The sequence below is a fragment of the Pleurodeles waltl genome, chromosome 5 (genome assembly GCF_031143425.1).
Source record: "Pleurodeles waltl isolate 20211129_DDA chromosome 5, aPleWal1.hap1.20221129, whole genome shotgun sequence".
NCBI lineage: Eukaryota > Metazoa > Chordata > Amphibia > Caudata > Salamandridae > Pleurodeles > Pleurodeles waltl.
This window is the reverse complement of record NC_090444.1, coordinates 1,650,154,486-1,650,179,821: the sequence shown is the minus strand read 5'-3', so window position 1 is coordinate 1,650,179,821 and position 25,336 is coordinate 1,650,154,486.

Sequence of the window (25,336 nt, the reverse complement as noted above, 5' to 3'; positions counted from 1 at the left end):
TTCTCTTGGATTTTTGACATTATGCTCTTGAAACTAGAGGTCACTGGACACAGTGCCACCAGGGATGAAGTATTGCTCTTTTGTTCACGCACTGCCCTTTAGTGTTTGCTGAAAACGTGGAATTACTTTTCTGGTCCATGACTGTTTTTTAAAATATTTTTTAGGTCTGCCAAGACAGCTTCCAGTCACATAAAGAACAAATACATTTGAAACTGAACCAAGGTGTGAATATGTTTGATGTGATCAAGTACTTGAAACGTACACTGCGACGACCTATATGAAAATTTGAGAAGAAACAGACTGTACACAATATTGTTTAGTTTTCTATACTAGAGTGTAAACATGTTTCTTTATACCGTGCATCACATAGGGCCCTATTTACGAAGGTAAATGTGGTCGTAAGCATAAATTGATGGCAACATTTATCTTGTTATGCCAATCAAGAACGGTTTTACAAGCGAGGCCATTACCACCCACGACTAATCCACTCTAATAAATCCTGGCTCGGACTAACTGTTTTTTCGACCGAGAATTATCCGGTGGGCTGGCACCTTTGGAGGACATTTGTTATGGAAGAGGGCCGCTCCTGCAGGACATTACAGCAGGTCTGGTCCAGTGGGGGAGGGCTTCAGGAGAGAGGGAGGGAAGGGGAGAGAGACAAGAAAGAGAGATGAAAGAGCTTGAAGGAAGAGAGCAGGGTTGCGTTGAACATTTGTGTCAGGGTAGCTTTTGGCTCCCAGTCCAGTCCTGCATAAATCCCACTCTATTGGTAGAAAGAAAGCGTTCCGGTGTGTGGTTTGCCCTAAACTTTGAGGTCACCCACAAACATGTATGTTGAGCATTACTAAATTGCAATCTGATCCCCTGCAATCCCGGAAATGGTTGTAGATTTAGGCCCTCATTATGAAGATGGCGGGAAAGACCGCACCACAGGCGGTGGCGGTAACTACCGCCAACAGGCTGGCGGTCTGGACCGCCAAATAATGAAGGACATGAAAAACTGCCAGCATAAAAACCACTCACCGCCAGTAGAGGAGTGCTGACATCAATGGAAGAGGCCTCCCACAGGCCAACGGAAAGGCCCCACCCACCCAACAAATAATGAAGCACAAGACCGCCGTCAGTTCCGGGACGGGAACCACCACCACACAAAGCCTGGCGGAAACGATCAATATAAAAGGAAACACTCACCATAGGCACACAGAACATGCCGAGGCAGACATGGAGAGAGAGTTGGAAATCATGCCAGTCCTGCTCCTTGCCATATACCTCCACGACCGTGACTACTGACGAAGACGACGCCTGTAAGTACCGCAACCTACTAAACAAGGGAAGAAAGGGCACAGTTACACATCCACCCACCCTGCAACGAACCCCCAACCCCTCACACCATCACAAGCCATACACACTAGAACAAGGTACTTACCCGACACAAGGCCAATACAACCTGTCCAAAGTACACACATGTGCACACCATACCCTCCCAATGAAATGATGAACCACGTCTCCTGAATGTGCCAACAGCAACACTGGGAACTCAAACTTCAATAATTGTGGAAAATTAAATGTCCAAATAAGGCCATTGGCCAGTCCAACATAAAAAGGCTGAAGGGCCCAAATAACCTGAACTTGACTCCCACTTGTGCACATGGTACTCCACCTTAAAGGGACATCAATGGGGCAGCCAGGCACCTCAGGAAACAGGGGCAGGGGGTGGCGGAGGTGGGGACTTACGTCTGGGAGGGGGGCTTGGGCTTACGTTTGCGAAGTGGAGTGTGTTTAGGTTTAGCCTTGGAAGGTGGGGAGCAGGCTTGGACTGGGGGTGGCAGATGGACCACGGCCAGCATGGGGCTTCTTGCTCACTGGGGAAGGGGTACGGGAATGGGAAGGACGGACTGGGGCAGACTTAGATGTGGAAAGAGTGGACTGGGCAAGGAGGTGGGGGCATTTAGGGACGAGACGGAGTGGGCCAGTGGGTTCATACAGGTCAACATAGGACAGAAAAAGTTTTTTAGGGGCAGTTGGGGTGGATTTGGAGCAAGGTGTGGGAGTGGAGGTAGAGGGAGTGCTTGTAACTGGTGTAGGTGTGCTGGGCATGTATGTAGGTGCCTTTACAGTATGCTGAGGTGTGGTGAATATGTCTTGGGTGGGTGTCTGGGAACATTTGAGTGTTTGGCAGGAAGGGGGTGGACACAGTTGGACAAGACAGGCTGCCAGTGTACATGGATGTTTGCTGGGTGTCTGCAAGTCTGGTGAGTGTGCTGCAAGTGTCAGTGAATGTTTTTGTGGTGAGTGCAGGTGTGGTGACTTGGGGTATGTTGTGGTGACTGCAAGAATGGAGTCAGCAACAGTGAATGAGGGTGCAGTGCATGTGAGTGTGCATGTAGAGGTGACAGACAGGGAGGCTAGAGAGCCGGACACACTGGGGGAAGTGTATGTTGTTGTGTGTGCCTTTGTATGTTGGTTGTGTGTATGTCTGTGGTGGGAAGTGTGGTGCTTGTGTTTCTGTGTATGTTTTTTGTGTGTTGAGGTGTGTGCATGGTTGTCTGAATGTGTGCTTGGGATGGGTGAAGGGAGTGCTGGAAGGGGTAGAGGTGGTTGGAAGGGGGGCGGAAAGGCCAGGGACACTGGATGCCGTCAAAGAGGAGGCCAGAGCCTGAAAATATCTCTGTGGGCCAGACATGGCACCGTGAACGCCTTCCAGGTATACATTGCACTGCTGCATCTGGGATGCCAGCCCCTGGATGGCATTCAAGATGGTTGCCTGCCCTACAGCGATGGTCCTCAGGAGGTCAATAGACTCCTCCATGATGGAAGCAGGGCTGACTGGGGCAGGGGATGAGGTGCCTGGGGCGAAGGAGATGCCCACCCTTCTGGGTGAGCGGGCACGGGCAACTGGGTGGGGAGCAACTGGGAGGGCAGTGATGGTATGGGGGTGGTGGAAGATGTTAAAGAATGGGTGGACCCACTAGGGTCCGCCACCACCAGGGAGCTCCCATCAGAGGAGGTATCAGAGTCACTACCGCCAGTAGTAGTTGCCTCCCCGTGGTACTCCACTCGCCCTCCAACCCACTGGTCCCCTTGGCATCGGTAGACTCTGCCTTCTTGGAAATGTGGGCTGCTGCATCCCCATCTCGCCAGTGCCACTGCTCCCTTGCCAGATGATGCTGATGTACACAGACAACACAATAGTACAGGGGTGGGGAGACAAAACAGAAGAGAAATATTTTAACACCTGAATGGATTTACATATTTGGTTCACTCATACTCCCACTCAGCATATGCACAAACACGCAGCACCTACAGCTATTGTAATACCTATGCACCTGACTAGTGGCCACAACCCTAGCGTACACCTTCACTACCACATGACACAAGGACATGATGAACTGCAGACCTGCCCCTAATCATCTCAGTGCCCATAGCCCACCTGTCAGAGTACCTGGCACTAGACAGCATAGATCCTACAGCACCCTCACACATCCATCAAAGGGATGTGTCATGGTGTTGGTACTAACCCCTTTGTGGCTGGTGTGCAGCCTTCAAGCGCCCATTCAAGTCTGGATATGCCACCACCAGAATGCGGCGCGTTAGGGGGGTCAGGGCCCAGCGGGCACCCCTTCCTCGTTGGGAGGACTGCCCTAGCTGGGGCTCACAGTTCTTCCTGGCCCAACGCCAAGGATCCTCCCACATCTTCCTGCAGTAGGTGCTCTGCCGGTTGTAGACCCCCAGGGTCCGCACCTCCCTGCCAATGGCCTGCCAGAGTGCCCTCTTCTGATGGGCGCTGACCTGTAGGGACACACAGAATCGAAACACAGAGTTCAGAAAATGGCCATGTGACACCACTGACTATATGTCCCCTATGGGACGGACATTTCACAACATCATTCCACTACCTCACTCATGGTACTTGCCAAACGTTCTATGCTTGTGCAGGTACATACCGACCACACATGCATACAGGCATCTGCCACCATCACACACATCCACGCATGTCAACCGCCTACTCACCTGCACCACTGGTCGCCCATATAATTTGGCATACAGGGGTAGGACCCCGTCCACCAGCTTCTCCAGCTCCTCCGTAATGAAGGCCAGGGCCCTTTCCCCTGTGACTCTTGCCATTTGAGTAACTAGAGTCAGGACACAGCAGCACACTCAGTGGAGTGCTTCCATGCACGGAATCTGGGAGTCGAGTGAACCTGGGGTGATGACATGGCGTAGGCTCCGTGACGGTGTGCACCGTCACCGACGCCGGCGATCATGATAGGCCCAGATTCCCCATTGACAACCATGTTAACCAATTAATGGGTGCACGGCGGTGAACACCGCCTTACGCCATCACAACAACTGCCAGCGACATGAGGTCACTTCCACAGCTACAAATCTGGATGGCAGGGGGGTGCCATTTTTCCAGTCCTACACAGATATTTCCTGGTCATGGGCCCCATGCAGGCCCTATGGAGCACAGCCCTTAGTCGCATGCCCACATGACTCATTTCTGCCCCAACTTTCCAGACGTATCACTTCATACATGTCCCTACAGTTGTACACCATACAATGCTTGTGTGTTACCTACATAATGTACAGCAGTTATTAATACACAACAGGTTGTGTATATGTATGCGTGTCCCTCACAAGTGTACTCCACTCCTCCTAGGTACAGGCCCATGTGGCGAGGGAGGGCCCTACCTGTGTATAGACCTCTTTTTGATTTGGAGACCATTGTGGAATGTCACATCATTATCAACAACAGAATCACCCGTGACCTATGTGCATTACTGGATCCAGTACTGAGACCAGCTAATCGGAATCAGCATGCCATTCCTACAGAAGTGCAAGTGCTCTCTGTACTTCATTTTCTGGCCACGGGCTCATTTCAGGTGACAGTGGGCATGGGTGCAGGGTTCTCACAGCCAATTTATAGCCTCATCCTGTCCAAATTCCTGGGTGCATTTGTACTACAACTGCAGACATATGTGAAGTTTCTGCAAAGGGCTGATCTCCCTGCCATCAAGTCTGACTTTTATTCCTTTGGTAACATTCCCCAAGTGATTGGTGCCATAGATGGCACCCACATAGCTCTCATCACCCCAAGAGTAAATGAACAGGTGTACAGAAACAGGAAGAACTTCTACTCAATGAACATACAATTGGTGTGTACTGCAGACCAGTACATTTCACATGTGAATGCCATGTTTTCAGGATCAGTCCATGATTGATTTGTCCTGAGGAACAGCAGTGTACAACACATGATGGATCAAATACAAGGGGACAGAGGATGGCTCATAGGTGAGTGTGTATGACTCTGGTTCTGTACATAGCTGACAGTAATGGCAATCTGTTACAGTCCTGTTTCAACCACTTTTGCAGGTGATTCTGGCTAACCCAACTTGCATTGGCTCCTGACACCTGTGAGAAATCCTAGGACAGATACAGAGAAAAATTACAGTGAGGCCCATGGACGTACCTTGAGCATGCTAGAGCGCACTATAGGTCTCCTGAAGGCTAGATTTAGTTGCCTCCATCTCTCTGGGGGATCCCTGTGCTATGGACCTGAGAAGGTGTGTAGAATAGTGGTGGCCTGCTACATGCTGCACAACATGGTTGTGAGGAAAGCTATTCCCCTACTGGAGGAGGAGGGTGCTATACATCTAGCCCTGCATCATCTGAGAGGGGATGAGAGTGATGGTGAGGATGAAGAGGGGTAAGATGTTCACTCTAGGAACCAGCTGATCCAACTTTCCTTCCAGTAATTATGAGGTACTGTTCACTGATGATGTTGTCTGCAATGCATATTATCTGCCTGACTTATTCACTATTGGGATGTGGGGTCTGTAGTCATTGACAATGTTACCTGAATCTTGAGGTTGCATGTGCCATTGAGACAAACATGGTGTACATTTCTGTTTATCCACCCAATGTTGTGAGTGGGGTGCCATTCCTGCAATAAAGGTTTGATTACAGTAGTGACAGGATAATGCATTTACATTTCCAATTGATCTGTAAATATGACAGGGGACAGACAATTTGGTGTACATGTGTTTTATTTGGTGTCACAAATGCATTGGTGCACAGTACAGAGATAGGGAGTGGGCTAATGGTGGATGTCCATTGCAGGTACATAGGCTTGCCGATTGGTGCCAGTGGGTATAGGTCCATCTGTCCCTTCCTGTTGTGTGGCTATTGGCGGGTGAGAATGGTGGCACAGTGGCACACTTGGGAGTCAGTCCATGTCATAGTTACTTCTTGGTGGGGGCCTTGGACTTGGCAGGTGTTCAAGTGCAATATCTGGGTCTGAGAGACCGTTTAAGGGTCTGGTGCTGGGCTGCACGGGTAGGGGTGCTGGTCTCCTGTGTGTCCTTTGCCAGTGCCACCAGTCCAGTTGCTGCTGCTGATGCTGAGGGAAGGTCCTAGGCAGTGGTAGGGGCTTCCAGGTTTGTGGGGGTCTTAGGATGGGTTGGGTAGTGGTGCTGCAGCACCCCTGCTATAGTGGCCATGGTTGCATTGAGGTTTTTCCCCTGCTCCATGGTCTCTTGATGTTGGGCTGTCTGCAACCTATGACTCTGTTCCAGGTGGCCAGGATCTGGCCCATCCTGTCTTGTGTATGGTGGTATGCTCCCAGGACCTCAGGGATCACCCTCTGGGCTGCAGCATCCATCCTTTGGCCTCCCCCGAGGCCACTGATACCCTTCCACTGGGCCTAGCCCCCTGTGCCTGTGTCCTCTGCACCAGTCTTGCAGTACCACTTGTACTGGGGCCATCGTCATCCTGCCTGTTAGTAGGTGGAGACTCTGGCCTCTGTACTTGCATACCACAAGTCTGTGGCCTGGATACACTGGTGTGGGGTGGTTTTGCCATAGCTGATGTTGGTGGCTTGGTGGTAGGGGTGTCAGTGGTGTCCTGGGTGGGGCTACTGGAGGGTGACAGTCCAGGACTGTGTTACGGGCCAGGGTAGTCCTCGCTGTCAACACTTCCCTCTCCAGTATCCTGAGTGGGGCCTCTGGCTCCATGTGGGGCCTGGCACTCCTTGGCCTTTCCTTCAGTGTGGCATGGGTGGTGGTGCCTGTGGGGAGAAATGGACATGTATGTTACGTTTTCTTATTCGGATGAGGATGCACGGCTCTGGCCTATTTTGTGCAGTTTCTTCCCTGTTGGGCCATGCAGGGACCTTTTGTGGGGTTGCCATTGCATTTTGCATGAGATGTGGAGGTGCATTGTGGGTGGTGTAGTGCCATTGTAATTCCTTGCAGGGGTAGGTGGTTGTGCACAGGGGGAGGGATGCGGGCCTGTTAGTGGGTTTGTGGGCATGCAGGGTGACAGGATGTGGTGATTGTGGCCTGGGTGGTGTCGTGGTCCTGGTGGTAGTTGGAGGGGTGGGATGGTGCATGCATTACAGGTGTGGTGGATATGGGATAATTGTGGATGACTTACCCAAGTCCATTCCGCCAGTGAGTCCAGTGAGGCCCTCAGGGTGCAGGATGGCCAGTACCTTTTCCTCCTAGTCCGTGTAGTCGGGGGGTGTAGGTGGGGGTCCTCCCCCAGTCTTTTGGACAGCAATGTTGTGCCTCGATGCCATGGACCTCACCTTCCCACGCAGGTCATTCCATCTCTTGCGGATGTCATCCCTCATGCGTGAATGGTTTCCCACTGCATTGACCTTGTTGACAATCGTCTGCCTTAACTCCATCTTCCTGGCGATGGGTGTGTGCTGGACCTGTGCTCCGAAGATTTGTGGCTCGACCTTGAGTATTTCATCCACCATTGTTCTTAGCTCCCTATCTGTGAAGCGTGGGTGTTTAGGGGGTGCCATGGTGTGTGTTGTGGGTGGGGTGTTGTGTGGATATTGGTGAGGTGCTGTTGTGTGGTTGGGTGTGTGAGTTGTGTGATGTTGCGTTCTGTGTCTGTGTGTTGTGTTGTCAGTCTCAGTTGTCCTATTGGTGATGCAAAGGATTGTGGGGCGTGTATGTGATTGTTTTATAGTGTTGTGGATGTGTGTCAGGTGTGTGGTTCTCAAACTTGCCAATGTGTGCATTTCTTGCTGTTGGGTCCTATTGCTGACCATGGCGGTCTGTACCGCCAATGGTCGTTCGACATCCACTGTCCGCCCTGGTGATTTGTGCATCATTATTTGGAGGACGGGCGGATTTGTCTGCTTCACGGTGGCGGGGTGGAATCTGCAGCCTTTCCACCGACAAGGCCCTGGCGGTGGCTGGCGTAAGCAGAATTTTTGGCGGTTTCTGCTTTTTGCATCATTATATGGCGGGTTTCTATTCCCCACCAATGGCAGTCTTCTGTTCACCGTCGCCACAGCGGCCGATGGTGTTTACCGCCATGTTCATAATGACCCCCTTATTCAAGCAAAGAACTGGAGTAACTCCCAGTTAAGGAAGGGAAGGCCAAAAATAACCCCACATTTGAGGCCAGATGACAAAGCTTTTTAGCGGTTACAAATGGTCCAATTTGCAGAATTTGGCTGTTTGCGACCGCTAAAAAACTGTGTGGCATGTTCAAATACACAATTGTGTTTCAGTAACTTGTTACTGAATCACAATTTGGCTTTACGATTCGGTATTAGAAAGGGGCGTGCTTAGGACGTCCCTTCCTAAATCTGAATTACAGTAGTATGTTTAAATGTTTTGTGACCGTAATGAGGATGCAAAAGATTTGCAGGTTACCTTCAATTCTAAATTGATAGCAAGCCATTCACAAAAGGGAAGGGGTGCTCAAGGGAAGAAGAGCAGGCAGTGGTCCTAAGGACCACTGCCTACTCTTACAAAATTAGAAGAAAACTTTTCATATTCTTTTTATAAACGCAGCCCGTTTTCCTTAACGGAAAATAGGCTGCATTAAAAAAAAAAAGATTGCTTTATTTAAAAGCAATCACAGACATGGTGATCTGTTGACCCCTGCTGGCCACCATCCCTGTGATTTTTCGTGATTTCCAGTAGGTCGCAAAGCAAGACCTACCTCATGAAATTAATGAGGTAGGTCTATTTGTGACCCACTGGGAATCGCAAATAAAACTTAAATGAGTCTTAAACATTTGAAAATGCAATTTCCTAATTGCCATTTGCATAGAAACACAATTAGGAACTCGCAATTCAAAACATATGTACATCTGGTCCTTGGTGTAGGGAAGGGGTTTTTCAACGTTGTTTGCGTGTCAGACCTTAATAAGTATACTTACAAGGGGACGCAAATAGGTCGATGAACCTTTTGACTCGTAATTAAGAAGTTCTTACCATAGCTCCAGTACACAATCAATAATCAATACACAATAATCAACAATCATTAATAATCAATAATATCAACAATCAATGGAGTCAATAAATGTCACACACCATGACCTTTCAGCCATGAATAACCACACCTTTAGTAAAAGTTTAGTAAGTTTATTTCCCTATATCAACAATGCTAAAGTCATTCAGATTAATCTCAAAACCAAATGAAACACATACAAGAACAACACTGGTTGTCCAAAGCAGCGGAAAAAACACAATCTAATCAAAGCTTGAACTACAACACATTCTAAAGTTACAGCGCAAATCAATAGCAGAGTCAGCTGCATTAACAAAATGTAATACATGTAGTTAAGCAGAGAAATCCATCAGGCATTAGTCTCTTTCGTCGTAAGTCAGAATCCTTAATTAATCAAATCAGACCAGATTAGCATCAGCATGTTGGGCTTCATGCAAAACGATTTAGTAACCCAAATTTGGAAAACATCAAACTATGATAGAGTCATAGACAAAACAGAGCAGTTGGTAACTAGAAAGAAAAAGCAAAATATGCAGAATAGCACAGTTTGGCACACTATACCTATCTTCGGTATGGGTCAGCAAAGCAGAATCAGTCTTCGTCCTCAGGTCATCAGTCGATCAGCAAGGCATCAGGCTCTCAGTCAGGAAATATGAGCCCAATGTTGGAATGGACATCTCTCCCCTAAAATCTCAACGAGTCTCTCCCTCTCCTAAAGTGTCTTTTCTGAAGTCTCTTCCATTTACAGCGTTGTGATATCAAAGTCACCTAAACTAGCCCCCAATTCCTTATTGGTCAGTTAATCATATGTTCATACTTTATCCAATAATATTTCTATGTCAAATCTATGAATTCTAATATTTCTCCATTCACATACAGTTGATTGGTCCTCCTTACGATGTTCTAATCATCCGACTTGTCAGGTAACAATTTTGTTGCAGCATCCACTCCAGTCAGTATTGTCATTGTTCTTGTCCTGGGAAAGTCCATCTTACACACATTACACATAAAAAGTTGCATTAGCAGGAATATCATCTCCTAGCAGTCGGTACTCACGAAAAGCTTCTGTTAAGCACATTTAACAAGACAATTGACATCTCACAGTTTAATTTACTCAGTCAGCTTTTTTATAAAATGCTAAGGAATACAGCGTCTGCATGAGGCCTGGCAAAATAAGCCAAGACACTCGCTAAGTCTTGGCATACTTCATAACCCCTAATATGACATATTACTGTATTAATCTAATAGCCTTTCAACATTTCATATGTATTAATCATTAATTAGTACATTTTGTGAACATTGGTGGCCATTCTTCGAAGTCACATTTTCAAATGGGTGCATTACTTTCCTACGTTATTTCATTCTCTACTTAAACTCATTATTCAAAATACATGAACACTCATTAATAAATATTAATAAAGACACCTCTGCTAGCACTCCCTCCTCTGATGACTAAGTGTGTCATCACACTAACTATTACCCACAAATTTCACATCAGCTAAAATACTTACAATTCAATTTCTTCATAATTTTGTCTTCCCCTTGAATTTTCCCTGTAAAATGTTTCCCTTTTCTTTTCTTCCCTCCTCTGATTATTTTTAGACCTTTTCAATGTAATCCTTCTACATAATTTGCATAATCCCCATATCCCCAATAAACAAACCACAACAATTAATATTCCCTGTAATATTTTCAATAGTACCCCCATTCCAAATGTTCCTGAGCTAATTTCCCACTAAAGCAAACACTTTGCCAACCTTTTGCCACCCACCTGGTTCTTTCAATTCTTTCAAATCAGCACTTGCATTAGTCAGATTAGTAAGTAAATCTCTTATCTCTTCACTGTTATCTGGTATATATAAACAACAAATGCCTAGAAATAATCATTCTACAGACTCTCCCGTCCTTTGCTAAAAGAATGTGTAAAGCAAGACGATTTTGAGTCTTTAGCTCTATCAGCAGCTAATTCAGTATCTATCAGGAGTATTATCCACAATAGTAGACAACTTTCGAATCTTAATCGAATTCAGGATGACTCCTACTGAAGGAATCACCACTCCAGATATATCTCCCACTATCGCAGAAGAGGACTCCCTCCTCTGTCTCTTATGATGTAATTCAGCACTTTCAGGAACTTTTTCAACTCCTCCATTTGATAAATCTTTGGAAAACTATCCCCAAATAACATGTCCCATACCATACTGTTGGAAGACAGAAATAAGCATTAAGTCCACAAATATAGCCTATCCCTCGAATTGCAGGGTCCTGTCCATTCAACATAAAAGTCCATTTACTCTGAAACAAAAACAAATGGCTGCATTTACTCGTACCCACAAATAAAGTGTCAGTGCGCGATTTAGGCCTACATATACAAAGCTTCCCTATGTGTTGTGCATCTAAAGCTAATTTCCCTTGTGTTTTATTTGCACTATAAGCATAATCATTCTTGTAAGTCCTTTTCTCTAAGCCTTTTTCTAATTTCTTCTTTACCGCCTTTCCCCTGTCATCTGTGTGATCTAAAAAGCTCTTCTCTAAAGGTGTAAGCAAGCAGGTCAGATTGTTGTGGTGTTCATATGCTGTGCCAAACATTAATGTAGGTTCAAAGAGCCCTCTAACTAGTACTGTGTCATTATCCTTAGCTACTTTACTCAAATACCTAATTATGAGAACAAACAAAAACACAAGATCATGATTCAAGTAGAAGTATTGAATGTACTCTTGGTTATAAAACATTGTTAGTAACAGACTACAACTTATCCCATAGGTTAGAGGTAAGCTATGATATGTGACTCCTTCCTCGACTGATGAAGGAATTTGCTTACACACAAAACAATTATTCGCATCCATAGTCTCAACATACTCACTCAATAAGCGATAGAAAACATTAGAAGAAAGCTCTCCTTGCGCATTAATATAATCATGCAAATATTTCTCATCTAATTTAAACCTCTCCAATGTCGTTAGTGCAGGAGTCGTTTCAAAAGCAGAAGTATGGTTGGCTCTTTTCATATCCAAAACAGACATACCCACAATCAACACCACAGACAATATCCCACACATAATTGCCAAACCAATGCTCATATATTTACAGCGCCTACCACATCTACCTTGTTGCCTAATATTACTCATGATCTGTAAAGAATCAGAAAGCAGAAGAAAGTTAGGAAAATTACAGCAAAAAATAAACAATTCTTCTTTCAGCAGTTCATTTTCACTTCCATGATCCGTTTTCTTCTGTCAAAATTGGTTAGCAGCTTTGTCAAAATCAGGTTATAAATGCCTTTTTCAGTTACTTCAACAGTCTCTTTCTCAAACATTTTCTCTCAACTTGTTTCAACAGTTCAGTTCATTAGCTTCCTTTACGTGCCAAAATATTGACCTGGAACTTCTCTATCAAAACTAAAAGACAAAAACTCTTGCTGCCATTCCTTTGTAGTTGCATACGCCCATTCAGGACCTGCGTATTTTTGACTTGCTACTCTCTTTCTTGTCAATTTTCGATCACCATTCAATTCTCCTTCACTTAGATCTTGTTTCCTTGTGGTATCTACTTCTTCCTCTATTGTTGGTTCGACAACCACCTCTTTCCCTTTTTCCACTTGCGATTCTGGCCACTTATCTTCTTTCAGTGGACCCTTTGTCAGTATTCTCTTCAAGATTGAACTTGAACCTTTTTCTTGTTCAGTGGTGTTTTCTCTTGACGAACCTGCAACCTGTTCGTTAGGAGTCAGATCACTTTCACTTTGATCCCCCTCAACTCCTTCCCCCTCTGGGTCTGGCAATTGCTCTGTTTGTTTCTCAAGATTGTCTGGGAAAGCCCTCCTCTGACTAGGCTCTACTGCTGCTCCAGTTGGGATACTCTCCCGAAGGTCTCCTCCCTTGTCTCTCACATGAATGACTGAACCGTCCTCAACGAGCTCAGATCCGGTCTCAGTTCCTCTTTGCTCTTCTTCTGGCCCTGAGACTTGTCTCACTGTTGTTGGTACTCTCAACAACACTTCTTCATGATCCAGTGGACAAGCCACTTTTTTTGTGTGGCTGGCGTGAATCCAGTTCGGGATTCCAGCACACTTCACAGCTGTAGTAGTCGTCAGGACTACTTGGTATGGTCCCTTCAGACGGGGCTCAAACATGTCTTTCTCACATGCTTTCGGATGACAACCTAGTCCCCTGTCACTGGCGTAAATCTCGGCATTACGTATGGCTGCACTTGGGGCAACAAAATTGGAGTCGGCTCAGTCTGGACCAGTATTGGTCTCGGAACCACCTGCTCCGTGGGCACCTCTAAGTTTGAAGTCGTCTCTAAAATGGGCACAACAGGATATATTTCTCTGTACCTGTGGCAGCTGCACCTGAGTCTGCACTACAAGAGTAGTTGGCACATTAGGACCACTTTGCACCACATTGGGTGTCAGGTTAGCATTAACCTGTACCAGACTCGCTGTCCCATTCACCTGTGTTGCGGCTGTCAGATCAGCACTAGTACTTGGACCACTCTCACATACTGTATATGGTGGTGGTCGGTCTCTCAATAACTGTGTAAGGAACTCCTCATCTTCTGATTTCTCCTCTACTGTTGAAGACTTTCTAGCTCCCTTACTTTCGGCCTGACTCCTTTTCATCTTCCTAGTCGCTTTCTTTCCTTCCTTCTCATCCTCTTGAATGATTGCCAGAAACAACTTAATTCCCTGCAAAGTCTCTGTTCTCCAAACCTTCTGATCCAAATCCCATTTAGCCTCCGCTAGAGTCTTTTCTGCCTTTCCCATCCTTCTTCCGAATTTCAATTGCTTTTGCTGTCTGGCTACTAGTTCACAGATCGCTAATGCCTCAAACTGTGCTGGTCTCAGAAGGGGCACATGCTCTAAAACTCTCAAATTGAACGTCCCATTTGTAGGAAACGCTAAGCTCCCATCTTTCTCTGTCCTTTTTCACTCACTCTAACACTAGAACGCCGGGAACATCCTCAAACAACCATCAGCAGAATCCAGGATCTGGGAAAGTCATTTCTAGGCTTAAGGGAACATCATTTTCTCTCCAATTATCATCATTGAAAAACAAAATCAAAATCTCAATAATAACTCTCGAAAAGACCAACTCATCAAACTGCTACCGTAATTGTCATCACTCTGTACCGGACATCTATTGCAAGCTCTTAAGGAGACAAACTATCAGTCTGCTACCATAACTGTTAGCGCATCAGACCTTAATAAGTATACTTGCAAGGGGAAGCGAATAACTGACTCGGGCCATTATAGGCGGTGAGAGTCAGCAGCACAGAGCGCCTTACTGTTTATTTTCTAATACTCGGATTTTAGACGTTCTTTATTTAAACATCCCGCATTTGAGAATTAGAGTTTATTAACTTGACTGTATATTTTAATGTTCTGCAAGTATTGAGGCCTGTGTTCAGTGGCCGGTTAGGGGCTCTTAGAATTGCCCTTACCTTCTGTATTTTTCTTCTTCCTTCCTTCGCCCCTGGTCCTCCTACGTCAGTTAACGGCTGACCTTGGGTACAGCCGCCATTTTTTCTCTCACCCGCTTGTACACCAAACGGCCGCCATTTTGCAAGGGCAGCAGTCTAGTTTCTCAGACTGCAGCCCAGAAACCCTTCAAAGACCGCGATGCGGCAGGCGCGCAGCGGACTCGGGCCAGTATAGGCGGTGAGAGTCAGCAGCACAGAGCGCCTTACTGTTTATTTTTTAATACCCGGACTTTAGATATTCCTTATTTTAACATCCCGCATTTTAGAATTGGAGTTTATTAACTTGACTGTATATTTTAATGTTCTGCATGTATTGAGGCCCGTGTTCAGTGGCTGGTTAGGGGCTCTTAGAATTGCCCTTACCTTCTGTATTTTGCTTCTTCCTTCCTTCGCCCCTGGTCCTCCTTCAGCAGTTAGGGGCCGACCTTGGGTACGGCCGCCATTTGTTTTCTCGGCCACTTGTACACCAAACGGCTGCCATTTTGCAAGGGCAGCAGTCTAGTCTCTCAGACTGCAGCCCAGAAACCCTTCAAAGACCCCGGCGCGCCAAAGGCAAGCCCGTCTGCGCCTGTCCGGGCCAGGTTGGGCCAGAGGACCAGTCCCCCTGGATCAAATAGAATTAAAGAGCCCATTTCCCAGGTTCTTTCATACTGCTCAAACTCTCAGACCTCCCTCCCATGAAGAATGCTAGGTATGCATGGATTTTAACAATAACAGATGGAGTTGCCCCTCTTGCCATTGGGTTCCTCAAATGAGTGAGTCAAGAACACATTTAGCAAGGAAAACCAGTTTTTCCTTTCTATTGATCAACTGCCGCTCCATGGTAAGCCATAAACTCGATATAAATCTCCTGTTAAGTGAGGTTGCACCCACAGCACTGTTCCTCACTGAAACCTGGCTCCATGAAGGCTCAGGTTCAGATATTAGCCTGGCTGTACCCAAAGGATACCTAATAGCCAGAGTTGATAGCACCACCACTAGACGGGGGGTATTGCTATAGTCTACCAGGATTCATGCAAGATGACATTTCAGCCTCTTCAGTTATTAGAGGGGGAGGGTATGTTGTTTTCTCTTGCGTTGGATCCTCATTTACATTTTAAGGAATGTTACTTTATCGCCCTCCTGGGTCTCCTGAAAATTTTCTAAACTCTTTTCCTGACCATATGGCCGATTTAATTTGCAAAAGACCTAATTTTACCATCTTAGGGGACTTCAACATTCACACTGAGAACCAGGATCAGCCGTCAGCCAGACGGTTCCTGGGCGACATGGAGGCTTTGGGTTTAGAGCAATTGGTGAGAGGCTCCACGCATGAAAGGGGACACACCATTGACTTAGTGTTTAGTAACCTGACAGTTCTGACATCTAAACCCCCTCTCCCTCTTGCCTGGACAGATCATTTTTTTTAATTCCACTGAGTTTAGCCATTAACTCTGTGGGTACCCACTCACAGCCAGCTGTGCAGATGGGGAGGTGTTGGCAGAAACTCAGTATCAAGGACTGGATCAGGATCCTGGATAATCGAAAACCATTTTTCTTCAACAGTACTGATATTTAACCGGAGCTATTTAATGACTGGATTATAGACAGTCTGGACCTATTACTCCCTCGTAGGGCCAAAAAGGGGATTTGCAGGAAAGCTAGTACCCCATGGTTTTCCCCGCACCTACACCTCCTGAAAAAAAAACGGTAAAAAGTTAGAAAGAAGGTGGAGAAAATCTTATGAACCTGCTGATAGGGAGGCATATAGAATGGAGATCAGATCTTACCACGCTGAGATAAAATTAGCACAAAGGACCTACTATGCTGAAAGAATTGAAGTGGCAGCTGGTTCTCCCAAAGTAGTTTTCCAGATATTAAAAGAAATCATCTAGGTACCCCTAGAGGAGAATCCTATAGAAGCTTCGGTAGACCATAGTCATAAGCTAGCGGGATTCTTTCAACAAAAAATCCTAGTCATATACTCGAACTTTCCAAACAATAAGCCCAGGATGGAAGGACAGGGTAGACCATCTAACAATGATAGAGCCACTATTTCCCAGTTTACTTCTGTCTCCCAGGAGCAGGTGATTTCGTATCTAACCACTCTTAAGTCAGGATCTCCCTTAGACCCTGCCCCCCCAGATATTAGCGCAAGGGGTCGTAGCCATTGCTCCAGTCTTAACAGATATGTTGAATGTGTCCATTGCCAGGGGATTAGTCCCCGGTTTATGGAAACACGCTATAGTGAAACCTCTTCTAAATAAAATGACCCTGGATGCAACAGATTTAAAGAATTACAGACCTATCTCTCTTCTACCTAGTCCAGCCAAGATTTTAGATAAACATATCAACTCACAACTGTCCATATTTCTGGAAGGGAACAACTGTCTGCATCCCACACAGACGGGTTTTAGACCCCGGCACAGTACGGAAGCAGCACTTATTGCGGTTTTGGAAGAGGCCAGGAAGGGTATGGACCAGGGAAAGATGATAGCGGTAATACTTCTGGACCTGAGTGCAACTTTTGATACCGTTGACCATCAGGTTCTGGTCCAGAGGATGAGAAACATATAAATAGAGGGCCGGGCTTTAGCATGGCTGACCTCTTTTTTAGAGGATAGATCCTTCCAGGTCCTTGACAGATCCCACTTCTCGGACAAAATCCAGAACATCTGTTGGGTGCCTCAGGGCTCATCACTTAGCCCCATGCTTTTTAATATATACATGGCTTCTCTGGCCGAGTTGGTGGAATCCTTTGGGTTATCACTAATTTCCTACGGAGATGGCACGCAACTGGTGGTTTCATTTGCCTCTAAGTCCACCCTAGATGGGTCCTCTCTGTCCTCTTGCCTTCAAGCTGTAGCTGGATGGATGACGGACAGTAGGATTCTTTTAACGGGGATAAAACGGAGCTGATGATCCTGGGCCATAATCCCAGTCCTGGCAAACTTCTCACAATCACTAATACCCTGGGGGTTCTCCCTTCCCCTAACAAACGCATCAAGAGCCTGGGGATATGGCTAGATCCTTTTCTCATGATGGAACAGCATGCCAGGCACATATCGGCCACTTGTTTTGGCCTTCTAAGACTCATAAGGAAGGTCTATACTATTCTCCCCATGCTGGCTAAAAGGCTAATCATTCAGGCATTAATTCTCTCTAAACTTGACTACGGAAATAGTTTATTTGTTGGTTCGCCCTTATATGTCAAAAACAAACTACAGAGGGTTCAAAATGTGGCAGCCCGTCTGTTGTTAGACATCCCTAAAAGGTCCTCTGTTAAAACAGGGCTAGTGTCCCTACATTGGTTACCTGTGGGACAGTGCATTAAATTCAAGGCTTTGTGTTGTATCCACAGGGCACTCTACAACAGAGGTCCCCCTATATTGAAGACCTGGCCTCCTGTTATAAGCCAAAAAGAGATCTCAGGTCGGCCTCAGTAGCCTTGACTACCCTACCCAGAATAAAAAAATCTAGATGGGGGGTGCCACGCTGGCCTTTCAGGGGCCCAAACTGTGGAACGCTCCACCCATTAGCATAACTTTCGGAAGTCCCTAAAAACTTGGTTGTTCTAGTGCTGATGGCCCCCCCTCTGTCTATTTCTGGTCCTGGTAATTCAGCGCTGGGAAGCATTATGGTAGCCATGCGCTCTATAAATTATATAACATAACATAACATAAGTTGATGAACCTTTTGACTCGCAATTAAGACATTTTTACCATAGCTCCAGTACACAATCAATGATCAATACACAATAATCAACAATCATTAGTAATCAATAAAATCAACAATCAATGGAGTCAGTAAATGTCACACACCATGACCTTTCAGCCATGAATAATCACACCTTTAGAAAAAGTTTAGTAAGTTTATTTCCCTATATCAACAATGCTAAAGTCATGTAGATTAATCTCAAAATCAAATGAAACACATACAAGAACAACACTGGTTGTCCAAAGCGGCGGAAAAAAGTAATCTAATCAAAGCTTGAACTACAACACATTCTAAAGTTACAGTGCAAATCAATAGCAGAGTCAGCTGCGTTAACGAAATGTTATATATGTAGTTAAGCAGAGAAATCCATCAAACATTAGTCTCTTTTGCATTAAGTCAGAGGCCCTCATTATGACACTGACGGTAAATCCGGCTTACTGCCACGCTGACGGCCGGCAACTTACTGCCACCGTGGCGGATATCCGTTCACCATATTATGGCACACACACACCAATCCAACAGAATACAGCCACATACACAAATCCGTCAGACCAAAGGTCAGTGCTAAAGTGGCGGTCACAAAACCCACACTGTTATGCCAACAAAACAACACCCATCACATTATGACTCACGAATCACCACGGTGGACATTCATCGGCGGTAAACCATTGGTGGTAAATACTGCAGCACTCACAATAGACACTCACAGACAAAACAATACCACATTGGTCAATTCAAACAACACACACCTGACACCCATACACACACCACACCTACACACCCACACCCCTATAATAAACAAATATTGAGGGACAACATTTAGCCACACACTATCCTATATGGTCAACACCATTGGCATGCACCAACATATACTGGGTGGGAACCAGGGCTCACCTATTAGCCACACCCTGTGCCTCTGTAGTTGATCCATCACATTTGGGATGCTGCTGTTCCTCAGGACAAAGGCATCATGCACCGACCCAGGATACTTACCATTGACGTGGGAGATGGACTGATCCACCAAGCACACCATCTGCACATTCATGGAGTGGAAACTCTCACGATTCCTGTACACCTGTTCATTCTGGCGGGGGTACAAATGCAATATGCGTTCCGTCAATCACACCAATTATATTGGTGATATGTGCCATTGCATAGAATCCGGCCTTCACAGTGCCAAATCCTCAACCTTGGGGAATACAATGTAACTGCATATGTGTTTCATCAGGGCAGACAACACTCTTGTCAGCACATTTGAAAACATTGGCTGTGACATTCCTGCTGAAAAGCCCACTGTCACTTGGAAAGAACTAGTTGCCAGAAATGGAGAACTGATAGCACTTGCACAAGAGGGGGGATCCCAGTGGGGCGACGGATAGCAGATATCAGGTCAGGCTCCAACTGGGCACACAGTTCTGTGATTGTGGCCCTGTCCGCCCTATAGGTGAGGATAATGTGCCTGTCCTCCAGTGTAGCCACGTCCACTAGGGTTGTGTACACAGGGGTATGCCTCCATCTCCTATTCATCTGCAGGGGTAGGTATCTAAGGGACAAAAGAGTGAGGGGGCTGTCACAAACTGAACAATGGAGCCACAACAGCAGTCCACAATCTGCAAATATGTTACGGGACAGTGTAATTTGTGAAGTATGTGCCTATTTATCCTGTGATACAGCATTAATCCATAGGTCTGCCCCCCCCCTGAAATGGTGTCCCCCTGTCTTGTGTGGAGGGACAGTGGAAGTGAGGTAATGTCACTGACGTGCGCTGTGGCGGTAGGCGGTCGGGAACCATTGTGCAATTCTTCATTGCTTATAATTGGGCCCTATGTGGTACAGTGGCCATTGGTGATCTATGTCGACGGTGACAGTATGCACCGCCGCGGATGTGACCGCCATTTTCTATCATATTCATCACTTGTTTCCTGACCTTCCATAGGAGAGGACCTACACTGCATGTGCTGCTGTGACCTGTGTCTGAAACCTACCATTACCTGTGTGACCGGGGAAAGGGCCCAGCCTTCACTTCTGAGGAGTTGGAGCGACTGGTGGATAGGGTACCAGTACGGACTGCTGTATGGGCCTCCAGACCAACAGGTGAGTACACTGTGGGCATGATGCATGTGGCATGAATGCATGGAGTTGTGTGTGAAGGCTTCGTGTAAGGGGGGTGGGTGGATGTCCTCTTGGCGGGGTACACATTGTGTGCTGGGCTACATGTGGGCCAATGGTGATGGAAACGGGTATGTGGGCTGTTTGTGTTACTGACAGAACTGTTTGTCTAATGGTGTTCTCCTGTCTGTATTGCCTCTGCAGGTCAGCGCCCATCAAAAGAAGGGAATATGGCATGCCATCACCAAGGACGTGCGAACCCTGGGGGTCTATGGCAGGAAGAGCACACACTGTCGCGAACGGTGGGAGAACCTCAGACGCTGGGCACAGAGGACTGTGGAGGCCCAGGTAGGGATGCCCTCCGAATGAGGAAGGGGTGCCCGTTGGACCCTGACCCCCCTGATGGCCTGCATACTGGCGGTGGCCTATCCTGAGCTGGATGGGTGCTTGAGGGCATCACAGCAGCCACAAGGAGGTGAGGACAGTGGCCATCATTGAAGCTCACACCTGCAGGGGAGGTATCCGGGTGGTGGTTGTGTGTTAGTTGGTGCCCCTAGGCCAGGCCACACATAGCAGCGTAGGTCCTCTGGTGGCTAAGGGTCTGAAAAAGAAATACTGCTTACCTAGCTTGTTAGTATTCACTTCTGGTCAGGGATGCATGGGTCCCAGGTCGGCTGCAGTTGACGGTCTGTACCCCTCCTCATTCCTTGTTGAGTAGCCATTTCACTGGTAGTGCAATGCATGGTGCATAGGCCTGTTCCCTGTATGTGAGGTTGCTGTGTACGCCAACGGTGGTGTTGGTGCAGTCACTGACCCTGTGTATCCATTGTCTCTCTCCCCCCCTTTCTTGTTTTATCATCCTGTTCTTATGTGCATTAGCATCATCTGGCGGAGGAGCAAAGGCACCGGTGACAGAAGGAGCTGCATCCCACAGGACCCTGGAGGCAGAGTCTGCCGATGCTGAGGGCACCAGTGGGACAGAGGGCGAGGGGAGCATCACGGCAGAGACTGGAGGGGACAACACAGACTCTGATAGCTCCTCTGATGGGAGCGCCCTGGTGGTGGTGGATACCTCTGTGACCACCCCAGCTGCAGGTACATCCGTCACCCCCTGTACCAGCACCGCCCTCCCAGTAGCTCCTCAGCGAGTTGCCCGTGCCTGCTCACCCAGGAGGGTGGCCATCTCCTTTGACCCAGGCACCTCAGGCCCTGCCCCAGTGAGCCCTGCTGCCCTGAGTGAGGAGGCTGTTGACCTCTTGAGATCCATCTATGTAGGACAGTCAACCATTGTGAATGCCATCCAGGGGCTGGCAGCCCAGATGCAGAAATCTAATGCATTCCTGGAGGGCATTCACGGTGGATTGACGGACCAACAGAGATTGATTCAGGCTCTGGCCTCCTCTCTGATGGCAGCCATTGTCCCTGTTTCTACCGTCCCCTCTCCAACTTCCACTCCCAGTCCCATTCTCCTCAACCCCAACCCATCCCAAGCACACAGCCAGACGAGCATGCACACAAGACAACACCCAAGAGTGTCACAGGCAAACACAAGTACCACACTTCATCCCACAGTCACTCACACAAACAACATTCATTTGTAGAAACAACATCATCCACTATTTCCACTGTCTCCCCTCCTCCTTCTTCACCTCCCACCCAGTTACATCCACACTCACACCTGCATACACTACATCAATATCCACTACCAGCATCAACACCAAGCAGAAAACACACCTCACTGGCAGACACCTCCACAACATCCATGCACACGTCCCCTGTGTCCTCTTCCACCATGTCTGTCCCCCCTCCTAAAGTACACAAACGCAAGCACTCAGACACCCAACAGCCATCCACCTCACAACAGCATACAGCCCATGCACCTGCACCAAATCCAGCAGACAAACACCTCCAACAACCACTCTCTCAACCTCCCCTCCCATTAATCCTCCCTCTTTCCACCCCAACATCCCTAAAGAGCTTTTCCTTTCCCAGATTGACCTCTTTCCTACCCCTCCACCCCCTGTCCTGCACGTATGGGCAGGGTAGCAAGGACCCAGCCAAGCACCTCAGCCAAACAGTCCACTGGCCCAGTGATAGCAGCACCTATTCACGGTGGAAAGGATTCCTGGCCAACAATACTGAAGGGGAAGGAGCCTGCACCAGCCACAAAGAAGGGGAAGGAGCCTGCACCAGCCACAAAGAAGGGGAAGGGGAAGAAGCCTGCACCAGCCACAAAGATGGGGAAGGAGACTGCAACAGCTGCAAAGAAGGGGAAGGAGCCTGCACCAGCAGCTTTCACAGAGCCCCCACCGCCAGCCGTGGTTGTGCAGCCATCAGAGAGTGCAGAGGCTGTGCAGGAGCCTCCTACAACCACCACCACAGTGCAGCCATGGGAGGATGCAGGGGCTGAGCAGGAGCCTCCCACAACCACCACCACAGTGCAGCCATCGGAAGGTGCAGGGGCTGAGCAGGAGCCTTCCACAACAACCACCACAGTGTAGTCATCACCGCCGTTGGATGCCATATAGTCCAGCCTCCAAGGGCTGTTGTGCGGCCTGCCCCCTCCAGAACCAATGGGGTAGTCACCTACTCGAGAGACTCTGGCCTTGCAATCCCCAGCACCAAGCACAGGGCATGTTGCCCCCTCCAGAACCAGTGGGCAAGTCACCCACTCCAGAGACTGTCGCCTTGTAGTCCCCAGGACCAAGCACAGGGTATGTTGCCCCCTCCAGAACAGTGGGCTTGTTTCCGCAACCGGCTGAGGTGCCCACCCCTCCCCCTGAGGTGCCTGACTATTTGCCAACTGGTGCCCCTGCATTGTTCTCTCTGTATTGGGGCAGGATTATAGTGGGTCTTTGGACTTTATCCTGTGGCCATGTGGGCCCTGTGAACTATGGACTGTGCAGTGACCCTTTTTTTTATGTGTACAGATCTGTTTAATGTGTAAATCAGATTGTTGAATTTATTGCTGGACTGATTACATTCATTTTTGTAAATTCCTGTTGCCTTCCCAATATTCTGCAGATTTTAGTGATCAAATTGATTTTTTTGTGCATATGTTTGTGTGTATGGTGTGTGTCACTCTCTTTTTCCTCCTCTCTCCCTTGTGTACTAGGCGACTGTACTCACCGTTGTCGTCTTCGCCGGCATTGGTGTTCCAGTTGAGCATAACATAGAAGATCACCAGGAAAACTTCTGGTTTCATGACGGCGTGGTCCTTCCCTGTGTCTCCAATGGTGAGTCCTTTGACTTTTGTACACTGTTTCTGCCAGGCTTTTGATGGTGTTGGTACCACCCCAGAAAAGGGGGTGGATTGCAGGGTCAAAATATAGTGGGCGGTACTTTGCCTTCCGCCTAGCTGTAGGCGGCTACCGCTGTGGTGCCTGTTGTTTCTGCCCTGGTGGGCTGTGTGGTACATTGGCTGTCTAACGGAGATATTACCGCCCTGGTCATAATTTGGCGGTACTTACCACCAGCCTGTTGGCGGTATTACCAACACTTTATCACCGACCACCAGGGTCGTAATGAGGGCCAGAATCCTTAACTAACACCAGATTAGCATCAGCATGTTGGGCTTCATGCAAAACCATTTAGTAACACAAATTTGGAAAACATCTAACTATGTTAGAGTCCTAGCACAGTTGTTATCTAGAAAGAAAAAGCAGAATATGCACATTAATCGCAGTTTGTCACATTATACCTATCCTCTGTATGGGTCAGCAAAGCAGAATCAGTCTTCGTTCTCAGGTCATCAGTCGATCAGCAAGACATCAGGGAATACGAGCCCAATGTCGGAATGGACGTCTCTCCCCTAAAATCTCAACGAGTCTCTCCCTCTCCTAAAGTGTCTTCCTGAGGTCTCTTCCCTTTACAGCGTTGTTATATCAAAGTCACCTGAACTATCCCCTAATTCCTTATTTGTCAGTTAATGGTATGTTCATACTTTATCCAATAATATTTCTATGTCAAATCTATGAATTCTAATATTTTTCCATTCACATACAGTTGATTGGTCCACCTTACGATGTTCTCATCATCCAGCTTGTCAGGTAACAATATTGTTGCAGCTTCCACTCCAGTCAGTATCCTCATTGTTCTTGTCCTGGAAAAGTCCATCTCACACACATTACACATAAAATGTTGCATTAGCAGGAACATCATCTCCTAGCAGTCGGTTCTCACGAAAAGCTTCTGTTAAGCACTTTTAACAAGAAAATTGACAGTTTACAGTTTATTTCACTCGGGCTGCATTTTCATAAAACACTAAGGAATACAGCTTCTGCATAAGGCCTGGCAAAATAGGCCAAGACACTCGCTAAGTTAAGGCCTACAATGAATAAAGCTTCAGCATACTTCATAACCCTTAATATGACATAAAACTGCATTCATCTAATACCTTTTCAACATTTCATATGTACTAATCATTAATTAGTACATTTCGTGAACATTCGTGGCCATTCTTCGAGGTCACATTTTTAAATGCATGCATTATTTTTCTACTTTATTTCATTCTCTACATAAACTCATTATTCAAAATACAGAAACGCTCATTGATAAATTTTATTAGACACCTGTGCTAGCAAGCAACATTGAGGGGAGTGGATTTTTAAAGTTGAGAAAAAAAGAAAAAATTTGCATTCGCACACTTGGCTTTATGCCCCGGTGAGGACTTCTCCACTATAAGACTTCCTCAGAACGGAAATAGGAAAGTCATGGAACACATGGCCTGACATTTCTAATAGTATGTGTGGAAATGTGACCCAGGGCAGCTTTCCAGGCTTGCTACTG